At 51.6% G+C, this 18541-nt stretch overlaps 1 protein-coding gene across 4 annotated transcripts in view; it reads left to right on the top strand.

Annotated features, from left to right (window-relative positions):
• Nucleotides 1–6174: 6174 nt before the first annotated feature.
• LOC138739700 (ankyrin repeat domain-containing protein 50-like) overlaps nucleotides 6175–18541 on the top strand; it is a 29829-nt gene continuing 17462 nt past the window's right edge. For 2 of the 4 annotated variants that reach the window (XM_069892281.1, XM_069892278.1), the window contains exon 1: nucleotides 10425–10513. The gene's annotated coding sequence lies outside the window, so the exon portion shown is untranslated. Of the gene's footprint in view, nucleotides 6624–10424; nucleotides 10514–15937; nucleotides 16071–18541 lie in introns of those variants that run through there. The other 2 variants (XM_069892279.1, XM_069892280.1) reach the window with 2 other exon arrangements.

The raw sequence follows: 18541 nt of genomic DNA, 5'->3' as shown, positions 1-18541 counted from the left end.
GCAATCACCACATCTGTGGCAATCTGCGGGGGTCACTGCTCTGGTGGACATCACAGATTTGCAGTTCTCTGGAAGTTGGAAAGGACAGGCACTGTACAGAACCCAGGGAAGTGCATCCCTCTGCTTATACACAATCTACACCCCTCCATGTCTCACAAGAAGCCTCTTGGAACAATAGAACACTACAGCACAAAAAAAGGCCCTTCAGACTACCTGCTCTGTGCTGAATTATTATTCTACCTAGTCCCATTAATGTGAACCCTGACCATATCCCTCCATACCTCTCCCATCCATGTAACGATCCAAGCTTTTCCTAAGTGTCCATCATTGGTCCCGCACACTCCCCCCACTCTCTGTGTGAAGATCCCCCAAATAATCCCTTTGAACATCTCCCCTCTCACCTTTAACCCATGTCCTCCGATCTGTATTTCATCCAACCTAACTTAGATGACACTAAGATTGGAGGCGTTGTGGACAGCGAAGAAGATTTTCAAAGTTTGCAGAGGGATCTGGACCAGCTGGGAAAATGGGCTGAAAAATGGCAGATGGAGTTTAATGCAGAAAAGTGTGAGGTGATACATTTTGGAAGGACAAACCAAGAAAGGACGTACACGGTGAATGGTCGGGCACTGAAGAGTGTGATAGAGTGGAGGGATCTGGGAATACAGATACATAATTCCCTGAAAGTGGCGAAAATGGCATCAGAGGTGGACAGGGTTGTAAAGAGAGCTTTAGGCATAATGGCCTTTATAATCAAAGTATTGAGTACAGGAGTTGGGATGTTATGGTAAAGTTGTATAAGACATTGGTGAGGCCAAATTTGGAGGATTGTGTGCAGTTTTGGTTTCCGAACTACAGGAAGGATATCAATAAGAGAGATATTTTATTAGATAGAGAAGATTTACTAAGATGTTGCCTGGACTTCAGGGACTGAGTTACAGGGAAAGGTTAAACAGGTGAGGACTTTATTCCCTGGAGTGCAGAAGAATGACTGGCCAGTGTGTGAGTGGCCAATGTAGGAGTGGCCAGTGTATGAATAGCCAATGTGTGAATGGCCAGTGTGTGAGTGGCCAGTGCGTGAATAGCCAGTGTGTGAATGGCCAGTGTGTGAGTGGCCAGTGTGTGAGTGGCCAGTGTGTGAATAGCCAGTGTGTGAATGGCCAGTGTGTGAGTGGCCAGTGTGTGAATAGCCAGTGTGTGAATGGCCAGTGTGTGAGTGACCAGTGCGTGAATAGCCAGTGTGTGAATGGCCAGTGTGTGAGTGGCCAGTGCGTGAATAGCCAGTGTGTGAATGGCCAGTGTGTGAGTGGCCAGTGTGTGAATAGCCAGTGTGTGAATGGCCAGTGTGTGAGTGGCCAGTGTGTGAATAGCCGGTCTGTGAATGGCCAGTGTGAGTGGCCAGTGTGTGATAGCCAGTGTGTGAATGGCCAGTGTGTGAGTGGCCAGTGCGTGAATAGCCAGTGTGTGAATGGCCAGTGTGTGAGTGGCCAGTGTGTGAATAGCCAGTGTGTGAATGGGCAGTGTGTGAGTGGCCAGTGTGTGAGTGGCCAGTGTGTGAGTGGCCAGTGTGTGAATAGCCAGTGTGTGAATGGCCAGTGTGTGAGTGGCTAGTGTGTGAGTGGGATTTTGAGACTTGGTGAGCAGAGGATCAGGTGTTGGTGCAGGAGCTGGGGTCAGGTACAGACAACTCTGTGTAGGATCAGAAGGATTCAGCAAGGAGGCCCATGTAGGGACATGTTTTCCTAACTTTTGTTTCTACTTCATAGACAATGGGACTGACAGCCAGGGCAGAGGTGTGCTCCATTTGCAGAATGTTGGTCACCAGGGAAGTCACCAGTATCGCTGACAACTTCATCTCCAAGACGTGCATCCAGCTGCTGCTCCTCACTAACAGAGTTAAGGAATTAGACCTGGAGTTGGATGAACTCCAGATCATCCAGGAGGCAGAGGGGGTGATAGACAGGAGTTGCAGTGACACACTCACACCCCTCGGAGCCAATTAGGAGAGGGAAAGGAACAGGCAGCCAATGCAGGGCACCCCTGTGGACATTCCTCTCAATAACATTTTGGATACTGTTGGGGAAATTACCTACCAGGGTCAAGCCACAGCGATCAGGTCTCTGGCATGGAGTCTGGTCCTGTGGCTGAGAAGGGAAGGGAGGAGAAGAGGTGAGCTGTAGGGGATTCCATCATTAGGGGGACAGATAAGAGATTCTATGGAAGAGGTTGAGTATCCTGGATGGTACGTTACCTCCCTGGTGCTGGGGTCCAAGATATCTCAGATGGAGTTCACAGTGTTCTCAGGAGGGAGGGTGAGTGGCCAGATGTCGTGGTCCATGTAGGGACCGGTGATGTGGGTAGGAAGGGTGAGAGGTCCTGTAAGTAGAGTGCAGGGAGTTGTGTGCTAGGTTGATGTGGTGAATCTATGTTGAGCTGTCAGGTCCAAGTCCCTGCTCTGTACCACTTCTAGTGCAACACCACATGAAAGGCTCTTTACCTTACCCAGGAGGTCAGCGTCGGGAATCACACTGCCGTCCTGGCTGAGGACCCCTGACCCATCCTGCTCTGGAGGCATATCAGAGGCCAAAGAATTAGAAGAGAGGGAAACAAGGAAGCAAAAATTAGTGGGAAGATTGAGGAGTGGGAAGTTTTAAAAAGCTTATAGAAGGCAACGGAAAGGGTCATTCGGATGGAGAAGGTGGAATGGGAGACAAGAAAATGGCAGAGGAACTGAATGAGTATCTTGTATCAGTCTTCATGGGTGGCGCGGTTGGTCAGCACCAGCGATCGGGACCAGGGTTCGAATCCAACACTGTCTGTGAGAAGTTTGTACATCCTCCTTGTGTCTGCGTAAGTTTTCCCCAGGGGATCCGGTTTCCTCCCACCATTCAAAATGTACTGGGAGCTGTAGGTTAATTGGGTGTAATTGGGCGGCACGGACTTGTGCGTCAGAGGGCCTGTAACTGTGCTGTATGTCTAAATTAATTTTCTTACACATTCACTGTGGAAAACATGAGCAGGACACCTGAATTTCAAGGGTGTTGGGGAAAAGTAGTGAGTTCAGTCACGATTGCCAGGGGGAGGGCACCTGGGAAACTGAAACATCTAAGGGTAGATAAGTCTCCAGGATCAGATGAAATTCACCCTCAGGCTCTGAACAAAGTAGCTACAGAGATTGTGGAGTCTCTAGTAATGATCTTCCAAGAATCAACAGATGCTGCCATGATTCTTGGAATTGGCAAAGGGCACTCCGCTATTTAAAAAGGGAGAGAGGTAACAGAAAGGAAATTGTCAACCGGTTAGCCTGATGTCAGTGGTTGGGAAGTCGTTGGAGTCAATTGTTAAGGATGAGGTTACAGAGTAACTGGAGACACATGACAGGATCGCCCATGGTTTCCTCAAAGGAAACCACCATAATTTTCTGTAATAACCACAAGAAGGGTTAGATCAAGGAGAAGCAGTGGAAATTATCGTTTTGGACTTCCAAAGGCTTTTGACAAGGTGCTGCACATGAGGTTGTTAACAAGATGACAATCTGTAGCGGGGCTATGGTGGCATTACAACTCCTAGAAGCCATCGAACCGACCATGTGACATCAGTATGTGATGACGTCAGCACGTGTCAAGCGCATGATTCAGGCTTTTAAAAGGTTGTGCGGGTGATGAAGAGAAAATCCGTTTGATTCACTCTAAAAAACGCCTTGTGTGGTTATTTTGTTGTGTCCACTGCAATTCCAGTGGCCACAATTGGTGACCCTGATGAGTCCAAAAATGTAGTTTTGGACAAACCTGGACTCTGCAGCCATTGCTGTGAACCTGCCACCTTTCTGGACAGCTGAGCCTGAACTATGGTTCCAACAGGCTGAAGCTCAATTTCACTTTCGCCAAGTCGAGTTAGATGCCACTCATTATAACCATCTTGTCAATGGCCTGGACCAGGCTGTTGCTCAGAGAGTTGGCAACTTCCTATGGGAACCACCACGTTCCAGCAAGTATCCTGCTTTCAAAGCGCTTTTATTACAGGTATATGCTATGTCCTGAAGGAAAAGAGCAGCCAAACGACTACATCTCAATGGGTTGGGAGACCGCGCCCCTTCAGAATTAACAAATTAAATGCTGTTCCTGGCAGCTGGCGAAAGGCCCAATATGTTATTTGAGCAAATGCCAGATGATATTAGGCTCATTATCCAAATGTTCATTTGAAGACCCAAGGGCTGTAGCAGTGGAGGGAGACATTCTATGGCTGGCTAAATAGGACAGAAAGGAAAGATGAGTCTGCAAAACCAAACCCTGATATTGACCCCGTGTCACACTCTAGTGCTCTTAGCACATCACTCCCTACAAGCAGGCAATGCCCCAAGACAAGCAAGCAGCCAGTGGACACCTCATCTTGGTGTTATTACCACAGGTTTTGGGGAGTAAATGCCTGCAAGTGCCTTCCACCCTGCTCAATTGCGGGATACACCCAGGCCAACCACCAGTAAGGGCTGTGGTGGTTGGCGAGAAACCTGCAAGCCAACTGTATGTATGGGACCAACTGTCCCAGCAAAAATTTATGGTGGACACGGGTTCAGAAGTTGGTGTATTTCCACCCACTGGTTTTGACACACACCATCCTCCCCTGGCCTGCAACTACGAGCAGTTAACAGTTTCAATATTCCCACTGTTGGCACCAGGAAGATGAATGTCAAGTTCGAGAATCATCTCTACACATGGCCATCTGTTAAAGAAGCAGTTTCCCGACCCTTGCTTGCTGCAGATTTTCTTTGGGCTCATTCATTCCTCGTTGATTTAAAAGGATGTTGGCTAATAGATGGAACTACTTTTCAGACCATTCCTCTGGCAGACACCTATTCCGCAGCTCTGCACCCCCAAACATTAAGTGGATCAGTAGATGAATTCTCCAAGCTGTTGGAAGATTTCCCTGAGATTCTAACTCTACAATTTTCTGCCTCCACTTCAGAGCACCGTGTTACTCACCACATTTGTACTGAAGGCCCACCTAACCATGCGAAAGCACGTCGCTTGCCATCAGAGAAACTTTGTTTAGTTAAGGAAGAGTTTGCCAAGATGGAGGAACTAGGCATAATTTGGAGGTCCTTGGTCACCCCTGTTACACATGGTCCCGAAACACAATGAAGGTTGGCGACCATGTGGAGATTACAGGCAGTTTAACGATGCCACCATCCCAGATCGTTGTCCGATACCTCGTATTCAGGATTTCTCGGCTAATTTGCATGGAGCGAAAATCTTCTTCAAAATAGATGGTGCGTGGCCATCACCAAGTGCTAGTAGAGCCAGAAGACATTCCAAAACCAGCAATAATGACCCCGTTTGGGTTGTTCGAATTTTAACGAATGCCATTTGGATTAAAGAATGCTGCTCAATCATTCCAACGGGTGATGGATGCTTTAGAATGTGGTATGACCAATGTCTTCATTTCCCTCCATGACATTTTAGTGGCCAGTGGGACCATGGAAGAACATATGGAACATCTTCGTACACTTATTAATTCCTCTTCAAAACTTTGGACTGACCATCAATCCAGATAAATGTGTTTTTTGACAAGAAATGATTGATTTCTTGGGGCATAGGATACTCAAGAAGGAGCAACTCTGCTGCCATCCAAAGTTGAGGCCATTAGCAAATACTCAAAAACTGCTACAGTTAAAAGCCTGCAGAAATTCTTGGGAATGGTAAATTTTTACCGTCGGTTTCTTCCGGAAGCAGCTCATATCATGAAGCCTCTTTTCGATTTACTGTCCGGAAACGCCAGAACCATTTATTGGACTGAAGAGGGAAACAATGCCTTCTTGAAGACAAAAGATTTGCTGATTCATGCCACTATGTTCAGCTACCCAGTTTTAAATGCAACCACCGCCCTTTCCACAGTTCGGCCATAGCAAGTGCACTTCATCAATATGCCAACAGGCAATGGAAACCATTGGCATTCTTCAGCCGCCATCTTCATGAAGCAAAGAAGAAATACAGGGCTTTTGATGAGCTTTTGGCCATTTACTTGTCAATTTGACACTTCCGTTATTTTTTGGAGGGCAGAGATTTTACTACATACATCGACCACAAGCCCTTAACATTTGCGTTTTCCAAGGTCGTAGTGCCCTGGTCAGGGCGACAACAACGGCGATTATCATTCATTTCAGAATTTTCCACAAAGCAAGTACATATTTCCGGAAAAGACAATGTAGTAGCTGATGCACTTTCCCGCTCTGCTCCACTCGAGGTTTTGTCTGTAGATCAAGGTATTAACGACACAGCTTTGGCCGCAGCCCAAGGACATGACCATGAGGCGAATACTTATCAGACTGCAATCGTGAACCTTCAATTGAAGGATGTCCAGTTTGGAGTTAATGGCAAACTACTCCTCTGTGATATATCAACAGGACACCCATCCCCAGTAGTTCCGACATCATGGAAACGTCGAGTATTCGACTCTGTGCATGGTCTCTCAAATCCAACGATTAGATCGACTGTTTGTATGGTTTCGGACAGGTTCGTGTGGCACAGTCTTAAAAAAGATGTCACACAAATGACGAGGTTCTGCATTGCCTGCCAGAAAGCAGAAGTTCAGCGGCACTAAAGCCCCACTGCAGTCCTTCCCAGCAGGTACTCGTCGCTTTGTTCATGTCCACGAGGGCATTGTTGGTCTGCTTCCTGTTTCAGGAGGATCCCGTTATCTTTTTACAGTAATAGACAGGTTTATGTGGTGGCCTGAGGCTGTGCCTATGGTAGATGCTACTACAGACACTTGTGCTCAGGAGCTCCTCAGTTCCTGGGTGTCTCGCTATGGTTTACCGGCACAAGTTACTTCGGATGGAGAACCACAATTTACTTCCTCGCTGTGAATGGCCTTTTCTCATTTGCTCAGAACAGCAATTCACCATATGAACCCCTATCATCCCCAGGCCAATGGAATGGTGGAAAGATTTCATCGACATCTCAAGTCAGCCTTGATGGCTCGGTTAGAGGGCCCGAATTGGGCTGATGAGCTGCCCTGGGTATTACTGGGCATTAGAATAACCCCAAAGGAGGACTCCAAGCTTCATCTGCGGAACTCGTGTACGGCACACTGTTGGTGGTTCCAGGGGAGTTCGTCCCCTATCATTTCAACTCTAACGATGATCCTAAGGAACTGTTGAGCAGGCTAAGGGGGACCGTAGGAAAATTGATCCCTATTCACCATCGTCACATGGAGAACACTCTTGTTTTGTGCCTGAAGACCTCAAAAACTGCGAATATGTCTTCTTCCAAAGAGGAACACTTGGTCAATCTTTGCAGATGTCCTATGAAGGACCTTATAGGATACTCAGACAAACTAGGTTGACCTGTATTTTGGACATTAGAGGGAAGCCACAATCTTTCACTATTGACAGGCTTAAACCAGCTCATGATCGATCAAGTCTTCCCCACTGCAGCAGGCAACAGTCAGTCACAGAGGTTGATCATCTAAAAGACAGACAAACCTTTCTGCTGGTTCTGGGGGTGGGGTTGGGGGCCATGTAGTGGCGCTATGGCAGCACCACAACTCCCAGGAGGCATCAAACCGGGCACGTGATGTCAGTATGTGATGACATCAGCGTGAATCGACCGTGTGATTCGGGGTTTTAAAAGGTTGCACAATGCCTTGTGTGGTTACTTCGTCGTCTCCACTGTGATTCCAATGGCCACAAACCCATGGAATTACAGGAAGGATATTAGTGTGGGCAAAGCATTCGCTGTTCAGCAGAAAACTGAGAGTGGGAATAAAGGGATCCTATTCTGGGGCAGTGTTGGGGCCACTTCTTCTCACCTTGTATGTTAATGATTTGGATTGTGGAATAAATGGTTTTGTGGCCAAGTTTGCAGATGATACAGAGAGAGGTGGAGGGGGCAAATACTGATGAGGAAATGGAGAGGCTGCAGAGAGAGACGTAGGAGAATGGGTGAAGAGGTGTTGGAGAGTGTATGATCGTGCACTTTGGCAGAAGAAATAAATGAGCTGACTATTATTTGGATGGGGAGAAAATTCAGATGTGCAAAGGGACTCAGGATCATCGTGCAGGATACCCTAAAGGTTCACCTCCAGGTTGAGTCGGTGGTGAAGAAGGTGAATCCAATGTTGACGTTCATATCTAGAGGGATAGGATACAAGAACAGGGATGTGACGTTGAAGGTTTATAAGGCACTGGTGAGGCCTCATTTAGGGTATGGGGACAGTTTTGGGCTCGTTATTTAAGAAAGGATTTGCTGGTGTTTGACAGGGTCCTGAGATGATTCACAAGAATGATACCTGGAATGAAGGGATTAGCAGATGAGTGAAACTTGGAAGTCAGCAGATGCTGTGAATGTAGTGAAAACAATAAATTCTAGAGGAACTCAGCTGGTCTCACAGTGTCCATAGGAGGTAAAGATATATCACCGATGTTTCGGGCCTGAGCCCTTCTTCAACATAGAAGCAAAAAGCAGGCAGGCAACTGAATGAACATCTCTGGGAGAGAAAGGGGAAACAATGGGGGGGGGGGGGGGGAAAGAGTCCAGACCAACAAATAAAAGGTGTTAATTAGATATTATCATTGAGTTTGGTTCTGTGGAGTAAGAGAGAAAGAGAGAGGGGGAGAGGAAGAGGGGGAAGGGGAGAGAGAGAGAGGAAGGGAGTGGGAAAGAGGGGGGAGAGAGGGGACAGTTAAACAGGTTAGGACTTTATTCCCTGGAGCACAGAAGAATGAGGGGAGATTTGATCAAGATATTTAAAATTATGAGGGGGTAGACAGAATAAATGTAGGCTGGCTTTTTCCACTGAGGGTGGGTGAGATACAAACCAGAGGACATGAGTTAGGGGTGAAAGGGGAAAGGTTTATGGGGGAAAATGAGGGGGGGGAACTTCTTCACACAGAGAGTGATGAGGGTGTGGACTGGGTGTGTAGGTTAGTGGAATTAAGCAGAAAAACAGTTTTGGCACAGACTAAAGGGGTCTGTTTCTATGGGTGCCCCACCAGCCAGGCTTCTTGATGCCCCAGGTCCACAGTTGCTCTTGACACTGCCCTGTGACCAGCCTGAACCCACCCCCTTCAGCAGGCAAAGGTGTAGCTCCATGCTGGGGATGGGGCCAGGCCACTCATCTCTGTGCTGGGGACACGGGTAGGCCACTCGGCTCAGCCCTTGGGATGTGGCTCGGCTGCATGGCTCTGTGCTGGGAATGAGGCCAGGCCGCCTGTCCCCAAACTGGGGAAGAGGGCTGGGCTGTGCACCTCCACACTGGGGACAGGGTCAAGTGGTGTGGCTCCACACTGGGGACGTGACCTGGGCATCAAAAGATCTCAAGAGAAAGGAACAGAAGATGGCCATTTGGCCCATCGAGTCTGCTCCGTGGAAACCTCCTTGTCCCCATATCCCTTGATATCCTGACCAATTAGATACCTATCAATTTCCCCTTTAAATTCCACAAATCCACTACTCTCTGGTGTGCACCTCCACGCTGGGGACAGGATCAAGCAGTGCAGCTCCACACTGAGGATTGGATCAGGCGGCGCGGCTCCTGCAGCTCCGCACTGGGGTCGGGGTCAAGCAGTGGAGCTCCGCGCTGGGGACAGGGACAGGGACCGGCGGTGTGGCTCCGCGCTGGGGACGGGGCAGGCGGCGCGGCTCCGCGCTGGGGACGGGGCAGGCGGCGCGGCTCCGCGCTGGGGACGGGGCAGGCGGCGCGGCTCCGCGCTGGGGACGGGGCAGGCGGCGCGGCTCCGCGCTGGGGACGGGGCAGGCGGCGCGGCTCCGCGCTGGGGACGGGGCAGGCGGCGCGGCTCCGCGCTGGGGACGGGGCAGGCGGCGCGGCTCCGCGCTGGGGACGGGGCAGGCGGCGCGGCTCCGCGCTGGGGACGGGGCAGGCGGCGCGGCTCCGCGCTGGGGACGGGGCAGGCGGCGCGGCTCCGCGCTGGGGACGGGGCAGGCGGCGCGGCTCCGCGCTGGGGACGGGGCAGGCGGCGCGGCTCCGCGCTGGGGACGGGGCAGGCGGCGCGGCTCCGCGCTGGGGACGGGGCAGGCGGCGCGGCTCCGCGCTGGGGACGGGGCAGGCGGCGCGGCTCCGCGCTGGGGACGGGGCAGGCGGCGCGGCTCCGCGCTGGGGACGGGGCAGGCGGCGCGGCTCCGCGCTGGGGACGGGGCAGGCGGCGCGGCTCCGCGCTGGGGACGGGGCAGGCGGCGCGGCTCCGCGCTGGGGACGGGGCAGGCGGCGCGGCTCCGCGCTGGGGACGGGGCAGGCGGCGCGGCTCCGCGCTGGGGACGGGGCAGGCGGCGCGGCTCCGCGCTGGGGACGGGGCAGGCGGCGCGGCTCCGCCCTGGTCCCGCCTCCCACAGGCCGCAGCCCCGTTTCCTGTCCGGCACCGGCGGAAGGCGTCCCGGAGCCGAGTGTCAGCGGCCGCTCGGCCGCCCCGTTCCGTCCCCGCTCCCAGTGCAGACCCGAGCCGCAGCCTCTCGCACAGACCCCGGCGGGGGATCCCGCTGCAGCGGCGCCGAACACCGTGGTGAGAGCCCAGGGCTCCGGGGCGGGGAGGGAGCGCCGAGGAAGGCAGTGCCCGGGGAGGGAGCGCCCGGGGGAGCAGAGAGGGAGAGCCGAAGGGAGCAGGGTGGGAGAACCCTGGGGTGTGGAGAGGGAGCACCTGGGAGTTGGAGGGAGCACCCAGGAGCGAGGGAGCGCGCGGGAGAGCAGGGAGGGAGCGCCCGGGAAAGCAGAGAGGGAGTGCCTGGGGAGTAGGGAAGGAGTGCCTGGGAGAGCAGGCAGGGAGGGAGCACCCAGGACAGCAGAGGGAGCGCCCAGGAGAGCGGGGAGGGAGCGCCCGGGGATCAGCGAGGGGATGGGGTGTGAGCCCCTTCGGGGTGTTGATGAACACAATGGAAGGGATGGGTTGTGGGGAGAGTGAAACCCCTGCCCCCCCCCCCAAGAAATGGAGGGGATGGTCGAAGAAGGGGTTCATACGACCGATGGGGGTGTGGGGACCTCCAGAAAAGGGAGGGTCCAGGGAGTGAGAGAACCAGGAAGGTTATGTCATTGACTCCCGTGGGAAGTGAGGGGGTGGGTGGGAGGTTGGTGAGATACCGACTCAAATCCTTGGGTGCTGGGTGGACAGACTGAGACCCCAGAGGTTGGGGTGACAAGTGGGAGGTCTGAAAAATGGGGTTCTGTTCCTTGGCCTGACTCCACAGTGAGTCTCAGTGATGGCCTCAGTGTTCTGGAAAACCTGTGCCCATGTCAGCAGGTTTAAAGCCTCCTATTGTCACTCGCCCACCTCTCCCGGGTTGTGAGGAGACAGGGGTGAGCTGTGTTCAACCCTCACATTGGCTGGGTGGAGGCTGTCCGCGCCCATGTGTTGTGGAGGGACTTTCAGGACACAACAAACTCCTCCTGCAGCGAGCTCCTCCCTCAGAGTAGCCATCACACAGTGAACGTCCTCCCACTGTGGACCTTCCCCTCACATGGTACAGGCCGATGTTAGGGGTGGAGAAGCCAGTGAGCAATCTGGCATTGCCAGCAATTCCCTGCACCAGTGGCGAGGGTTCCTGAGCAAAGGCACGTTGATAGACTAGGTGTCGGGGTGCAGCGCAGAGTTCACTCTGTACAAGTGGTTCAGGAGACGAGTGGGTAGTTCCCATTGCGGTTGAGGTGGGTGGGACTGCTTCACTGGGGAGGTGTGATGAACCTGTCAGTAGTTGACTGCAAGAAGGGGTGAAGAGGAACTCTGTAGAGCTGCAGGAACAGAGGGATATAGTCATTGGGAGAGAAGGTGGTCACTTGGTCCCACAAACCTGCTCTGCTGTTGTGTAACATGGTGGATGATCGGATGGTAACCTCCGTGCCCCCAGTAACCTTTCACCCTGTGGGTGAACATCAGTCCACCCAGCTTCACCCTCAAACATTTGGAGAGTCTGCTTCTATTGCTGTTTGAGCGAGAGAGTTCTCAAGACTGACAACTTGCCAAGAGAATGCATTTTTAGACCATAAGCCCATAAGACATAGGAGCAGTAGACCATTCAGCCCATCGAGTCTGCCCTGCCATTCAACCATGAGCTGATCAATTTTCCCATTCAGCCCCACTGCCCGGCCTTCTCCTAACAACCTTTGATGCCCTGACTAATCAAGAACCGATCAATCTCCGCCTTAAATACACCTAATGACCTTTCCTTCACAACTGCCTGTGGCAACAAATTTCACAGATTCACCACCCTCTGGCTGAAGAAATTCCTTCGCATCTCTGTTTTAAGGGGTCGCCCTCCAGTCCTGAAGTTGTGCCCTCTTGTCCGAGACTCTCCCACCATGGGGAACAACCTTTCTACATCTACTCTGACCACACCTTTCAACATTCAAAATGTTTCAGTGAGATCCCCCCCTCATTCTCCTAAATTCCAACGAGTACAGGCCAGGAGCTGTCAAACACTTGTCATATGATAACCCTTTCATTCCCAGAATCCTCCTGTGAACCTCCTCTGAACCCTCTCCAACATCAGCACATCCTTCAATGAGGATCCCAGATCTGCTCACAATGCTCCAAGCCAGGTCCCACCAGTGCCTCATGAAGCCTCAGCATTGGAGCATCTCTTGTGTTCGCTGGCCAACTGCTTCTATGTGAACGTTTGTAACTGGTGTTGGGTTTTCCCACAAGAGGAAATGTTTAAAATACTGAAGACCCCTGGGTGTTAAACCTGAACGAAATGCTGTCTCACTTCTCAACGCCTGTTGACAAGTCCAGCATGTCTGCTGTGAGACAACCTGTGTCCACTCCAGCTGTTGGTCTAATTCATCTCTGAATTGCTTCCAACTCATTACTATCGTCCGTGAAGTGACTGACATGGCCCTCTACTCCAGATGTGGTCTCCCCTGTGTCCTATATAACCCAGTCATAACCTTTCCCCTTGTATTTGATTACTCTCACTGTAAACAACATTGTAATTACTTGTATTCAGACCTTCTGTGAATGATGCATGGGGTCATCTCAACCTTTCTTTGGCTATGACCTCCCCCCCAAGTCTCTGGGCCCCCTTCTCTGTGAAGCAGTCAGGTTTTGGTTTGTTTTGCACTTCTCCCGACCACATAAAAAGTAGAAAAACTATTGATGTTACGTGAGGTGAAAAGAAAACTAGGCTTTTACTTAAATGTGCTGTGCCCCCCACTGCCCCCCCAACACGACCCAGCCCGGGGGGCCATTGAAAATGGGTGCACCAGGACACCCAGATCCCTCAGATCTCAGACTTTGCAACCTCTCACTGTTCAGAATAAATTCCAAAACAGTTACCCACTTCTCAGACTCTGCACAATCCTTTGAGCTTTCAATATTACATAGTCACATCCCCACGTCACAGAGAAGGACCATTTTTCACACAGTCATAGAACCGTACAGCACAGAAACAGGCCCTTCACTCCTTCTAGTCTGTGCCAAACCATTATTTTCCCTTATCCCACTGACCTGCACCCTGATCATAGCCCTCCAAACCCCTCCGACCCGTCCAAATTCCTCTTAAATGTTTAATATTGAACCCGCATTCACTACCTCAGCTGGCAACTAGTTCCACACTCCCACCACTCTTTGTGAAAAAAATTCCCCCTCATATTCCCCCTAAACCTTTCCCCTTTCACCCTTAATCCATGTCCTCTGGTTTGTATCTCACCTACCTTCAGTGGAAAAAGCCGACCTACATTTACTCTATACCCTGATAATTTTAAATTCTTCTATCAAGTCTCCCCTCATTCTACACTCCAGGGAATAAAGCCCTAACCTGTTTAACTTTCCCTGTAACTCAGTTCCTGAAGTCCAGTCCTCGTAAATCTTCTCTGCTCTCTATCTATCTTATTGATATCTTTCCTGTAGTTCGATGTCCAAAACTGCACACAATATTCCAAATCTGGCTTCACCAATGTCTTATACAACTTTACCATAAACATCCCAACTCCTGTACTCAATACTTTGATTTACGAAGGCCAATGTGCCAAAAGCTCTCTTTACAACCCTATCCACCTGTGATGTCACTTTCATGGAATTATGTATCTGTATTCCCAGATCCCTCTGTTCTACCGCACTCCTCAGTGCCCGACCATTTACCATGTACATCCTTTCGTGGTTTGTCCTTCCAAAGTGCAACACCTCACATTTGTCTGCATTAAATTCCATCTGCCATGATTCAGCTCATTTTTCCAGCTGGTCCAGGTCCTTCTGCAACTTTTGAAAACCTTCCTCGCTGTCCTCCAATCTTAGTCTCATCTGCAAACTTGCTGATCCAATTTACCATGTTATCATCTAGATCATTGATATAGATGACAAACAACAAGCACCGATCCCTGAGGCACACCACTAACAAAAGTCCCTCGATACTTTTAGCCAGCCATCTTGCATCCATGTCAGTACATTGCCATCTATATTGGGAGCTTCCATTTTCCCTAATACCCTTTGGAAGTTCTCTCCGGGATTGAGTTCACCTTTATCCAGGTATTTCTCAGTCCACTTTTTTCTTCGGGTTAATCTTTTAGCCATTCTTTACAGTCTTGTTATATTGCTGCAAACCTTTGATCTGCCACCCATCTTTTTGTCATTATGCACTTTGTTTGATGCTGTCTTTAGCAGCTTCCATTAACCAGGGTAGGTGGGTACTGGCTTAAAATGTTATTTCTCAACAAAATTCTAATATTCTGAAAAATCATCGTAATTATCTGATGCTTTCAGCTTACATACCACTTCGCTCACCATATCATTCAGCTCTCAAAGTTACCCTTAAATGTAAACACGTCTGGGACCCATTCTCTCTCACAATCTGAATGTAAAATTCAGCCTGCATTATGATTGCTGCTATCCAGAAGCTCCCCCTCTATGAGATCATTAATTAAACTCATCTTGTTATGCAACACCCAATTCTGGAAAGACCTTTTCTTTGGTTGGGTCCATGAGCTGATCTAATAAGGCATCCAAAAAAAAATTCCAATAGTGTTCACAGCCAAGTCACCTTTGCTCAGCCAATTACACAGTCCACGTCGCCTTTGCTCAGCCGATTACACAGTCCACGTCGCCTTTGCTCAGCCGATTACACAGTCCATGTCGAGCTTCCAATTTCCCCTTGATTGTCCCTTTCTGACAATCTCTCTGGTACCCCCCCCCCCCCCCGTGCATAGCTCTGATACAGTCACCAAAAACACACTGGGCAATTCTGGACACCTGTCTGGAAGGGATGTGAAAATCGTAGAGAGGGACAGAAATTTAACTGGAGTATCTCAGAACACAGGTCTTTAAGTAACAGGATTACAGATTGGGTCAGACTGGGGGAGGTGGGGTTCCAGGCTCAGACTGGGGGTTCTTGGGTCACACGAGGGAGGTGGTTCATACTGGGTGGTGGGGTTCCAGGATCACTCTGGGGGAGGTGGGGTTCCAGGGTCCAACTGAAGTGCTGCGGTTCCAGTGTTCTGGGGATGAGGTTGAGATCGAGTCTGTTAGGTTGGAGCTACAAAGTGCCATGCTGCACTGTACCTGCTCCCCTTGCCCACAGTGAGTTGGGGTGCAGGGGCAGGGTTCATGGAGCCTGCAGACCATAGCCAAGAGCTGATTGTACTCGATGCCAACGTTGTGTCTGATCTTCCTGCCTGGACCCCTTTATTGCTGCTCCAGAGCCATCTCCTTTCAGCTCTATGTTCGCTTGGCCCTGCCTTCAATGGCTGTCTGTTGTGTGGAACCACTAGGGATTTGTGGGGTTAAACTTATTGGTGTTGAGGCTGAGGTCCTGGGGAGATTGAATCCTTAGTGTTGGGACAGGGTTACTGGGAGGGAAGGGGTTAAAAATCCAGCTCTCCTGGACAGAGAAGTGGGTTAGGGATTCTTCTGTTGAACCAGCAGAACTCACTCACTCCCTGGACTGGTCTCAAAGGGGAGGAGTCCGTGTGGGTGAGGGGACGCACATCTGTTAACCGCGGGGTTCTTGACAACCAGGCCACAGTGATCCAGGGCCGTGTGTGAATCAGGCTGCACTCGAGCTGCCTTGATCCGAGCCCCAAGGTTTCATGAATCGCTGACCTTCCTGCTTTGCGAGTATAGACAGATCCAACAGCAGGTGATTCATGGCTTTATGTTCTGAATGAGTTTTCCAGATCCACAGGCAGGGAATTTAAAACTCATCGAAGGGTTGGGTGCTTGTGGTGGAGTGGAGACCAATCCCAATTTATACACCCGGCGGCAGGCAAAACAAGTTTGTTGCTGTCTGCAGAAGGCAGGGATCAATTTTTGAATATGAAGGGAATAGACAGATATGGAACGGTGCAGGGAATCAGAACACAGGTGAATCCTCAGCCACGACCTGAGGGAATGGGCAGCAGATTAATGGCCACCTCATGTACCTATTTATTGTCTCCACATAAACTCTGACCTTTGCGTTCTAGCCATTGATTAAGCTCCCAACTCCCATCGTACACTCCCTGGGCAGGGTCAGTATGGTAAAACCTCCCTCCCACTGTTAACTCACAGTCCCTCGGCAGGGTCAGTATGGGTGAAATCTCCCTCCCACCGGACCCTCACACTCCCTGGGTGAGGTCAGTACAGGTAAAATCTCCCTCCCACTGTTCACTCACAGTCCCTCGGCAGGGTCAGTATGGGTGAAATCTCCCTCCCACGGGACCCTCACACTCCCTGGGCAGGGTCAGTATGGTAAAACCTCCCTCACACTGTTCACTCACAGTCCTTCGGCAGGGTCAGTATGGGTGAAATCTCCCTCCCACGGGACCCTCACACTCCCTGGGTGGGGTCAGTACAGGTAAAACCTCCCTCCCACTGTTCACTCACAGTCCCTCGGCAGGGTCAGTATGGGTGAAATCTCCCTCCCACGGGACACTCGCACTCTCTGGGCAGGGTCAGTACAGGTGAAACCTCCCTGCTACGGTACACTCACACTCCCTGGGTGGGGTCAGTATGGGTGAAATCTCCCTCCCACGGGACACTCACACTCTCTGGGCAGGGTCAGTACAGGTGAAACCTCCCTCCTACGGTACACTCACACACCCTGGGCGGGGTCAGTATGGGTGAAACCTCCCTCCCACGGGACATTCACATTCCCTGGGCAGGGTCAGTATGGGAGAAACCTCCCTCCCAAGGCACACTCACACTCCCTGGGCAGGGTCAGTATGGGAGAAACCTCCCTCCCAAGGCACACTCACACTCCCTGGGCAGGGTCAGTACGGGAGAAACCTCCCTCCCACGGGACACTCACACACCCTGGGCAGGGTCAGTATGGGAGAAACCTCCCTCCCAAGGCACACTCACACTCCCTGGGCAGGGTCAGTATGGGAGAAACCTCCCTCCCACGGGACACTCACACACCCTGGGCGGGGTCAGTATGGGAGAAACCTCCCTCCCACGGGACACTCACACACCCTGGGCGGGGTCAGTACAGGTGAAACCTCCCTCCCACGGGACATTCACATTCCCTGGGCAGGGTCAGTATGGGTGAAACCTCCCTGCTACGGTACACTCACACTCCCTGGGTGGGGTCAGTATGGGTGAAATCTCCCTCCCACGGGACACTCACACTCTCTGGGCAGGGTCAGTACAGGTGAAACCTCCCTCCTACGGTACACTCACACACCCTGGGCGGGGTCAGTATGGGTGAAACCTCCCTCCCACGGGACATTCACATTCCCTGGGCAGGGTCAGTATGGGAGAAACCTCCCTCCCAAGGCACACTCACACTCCCTGGGCAGGGTCAGTATGGGAGAAACCTCCCTCCCAAGGCACACTCACACTCCCTGGGCAGGGTCAGTACGGGAGAAACCTCCCTCCCACGGGACACTCACACACCCTGGGCAGGGTCAGTATGGGAGAAACCTCCCTCCCAAGGCACACTCACACTCCCTGGGCAGGGTCAGTATGGGAGAAACCTCCCTCCCACGGGACACTCACACACCCTGGGCGGGGTCAGTATGGGAGAAACCTCCCTCCCACGGGACACTCACACACCCTGGGCGGGGTCAGTACAGGTGAAACCTCCCTCCCACGGGACATTCACATTCCCTGGGCAGGGTCAGTATGGGTGAAACCTCCCTCCCACGGGACATTCACATTCCCTGGGCAGGGTCAGTATGGGAGAAACCTCCCTCCTACAGTACACTCACACTCCCTGGGTGGGGTCAGTATGGGAGAAACCTCCCTCCCACGGGACACTCACACTCCCTGGGCAGGGTCGGTATGGGAGAAACCTCCCTCCCACGGGACACTCACACACCCTGAGCTGGGATAGTACAGGTGAGTCACAGGTTGAAGCTCCCTCCTGCTGTACAGTCACAGTTCCGGGTGGGGTGAGTATGGGTGAGGTTTGAAGCTGAGCTCCCTCCCTGTGAAGTTGACCGACTCCTTTCTCTCTGTGCTGAGAGACTCGTGGAGCATAATTTCAGTGGGGTGAGGTGTATATTTCTGCTCACTCCCACCTGAACTGTTGAGTGGCAGACAGCACAGGCGAAGCTGTTAGGGATCGGGGTGATGGATTTTAAATGGTTGATATCACTGATATTAGCAATTTATCCAGGTTATGTCATT

Source organism: Narcine bancroftii, chromosome 7 (assembly GCF_036971445.1).
Source record: "Narcine bancroftii isolate sNarBan1 chromosome 7, sNarBan1.hap1, whole genome shotgun sequence".
In the NCBI taxonomy this organism is placed as follows: domain Eukaryota; kingdom Metazoa; phylum Chordata; class Chondrichthyes; order Torpediniformes; family Narcinidae; genus Narcine; species Narcine bancroftii.
Note: the sequence above shows the minus strand (reverse complement) of the source record. Positions and strands in the feature narration are given on the sequence as shown.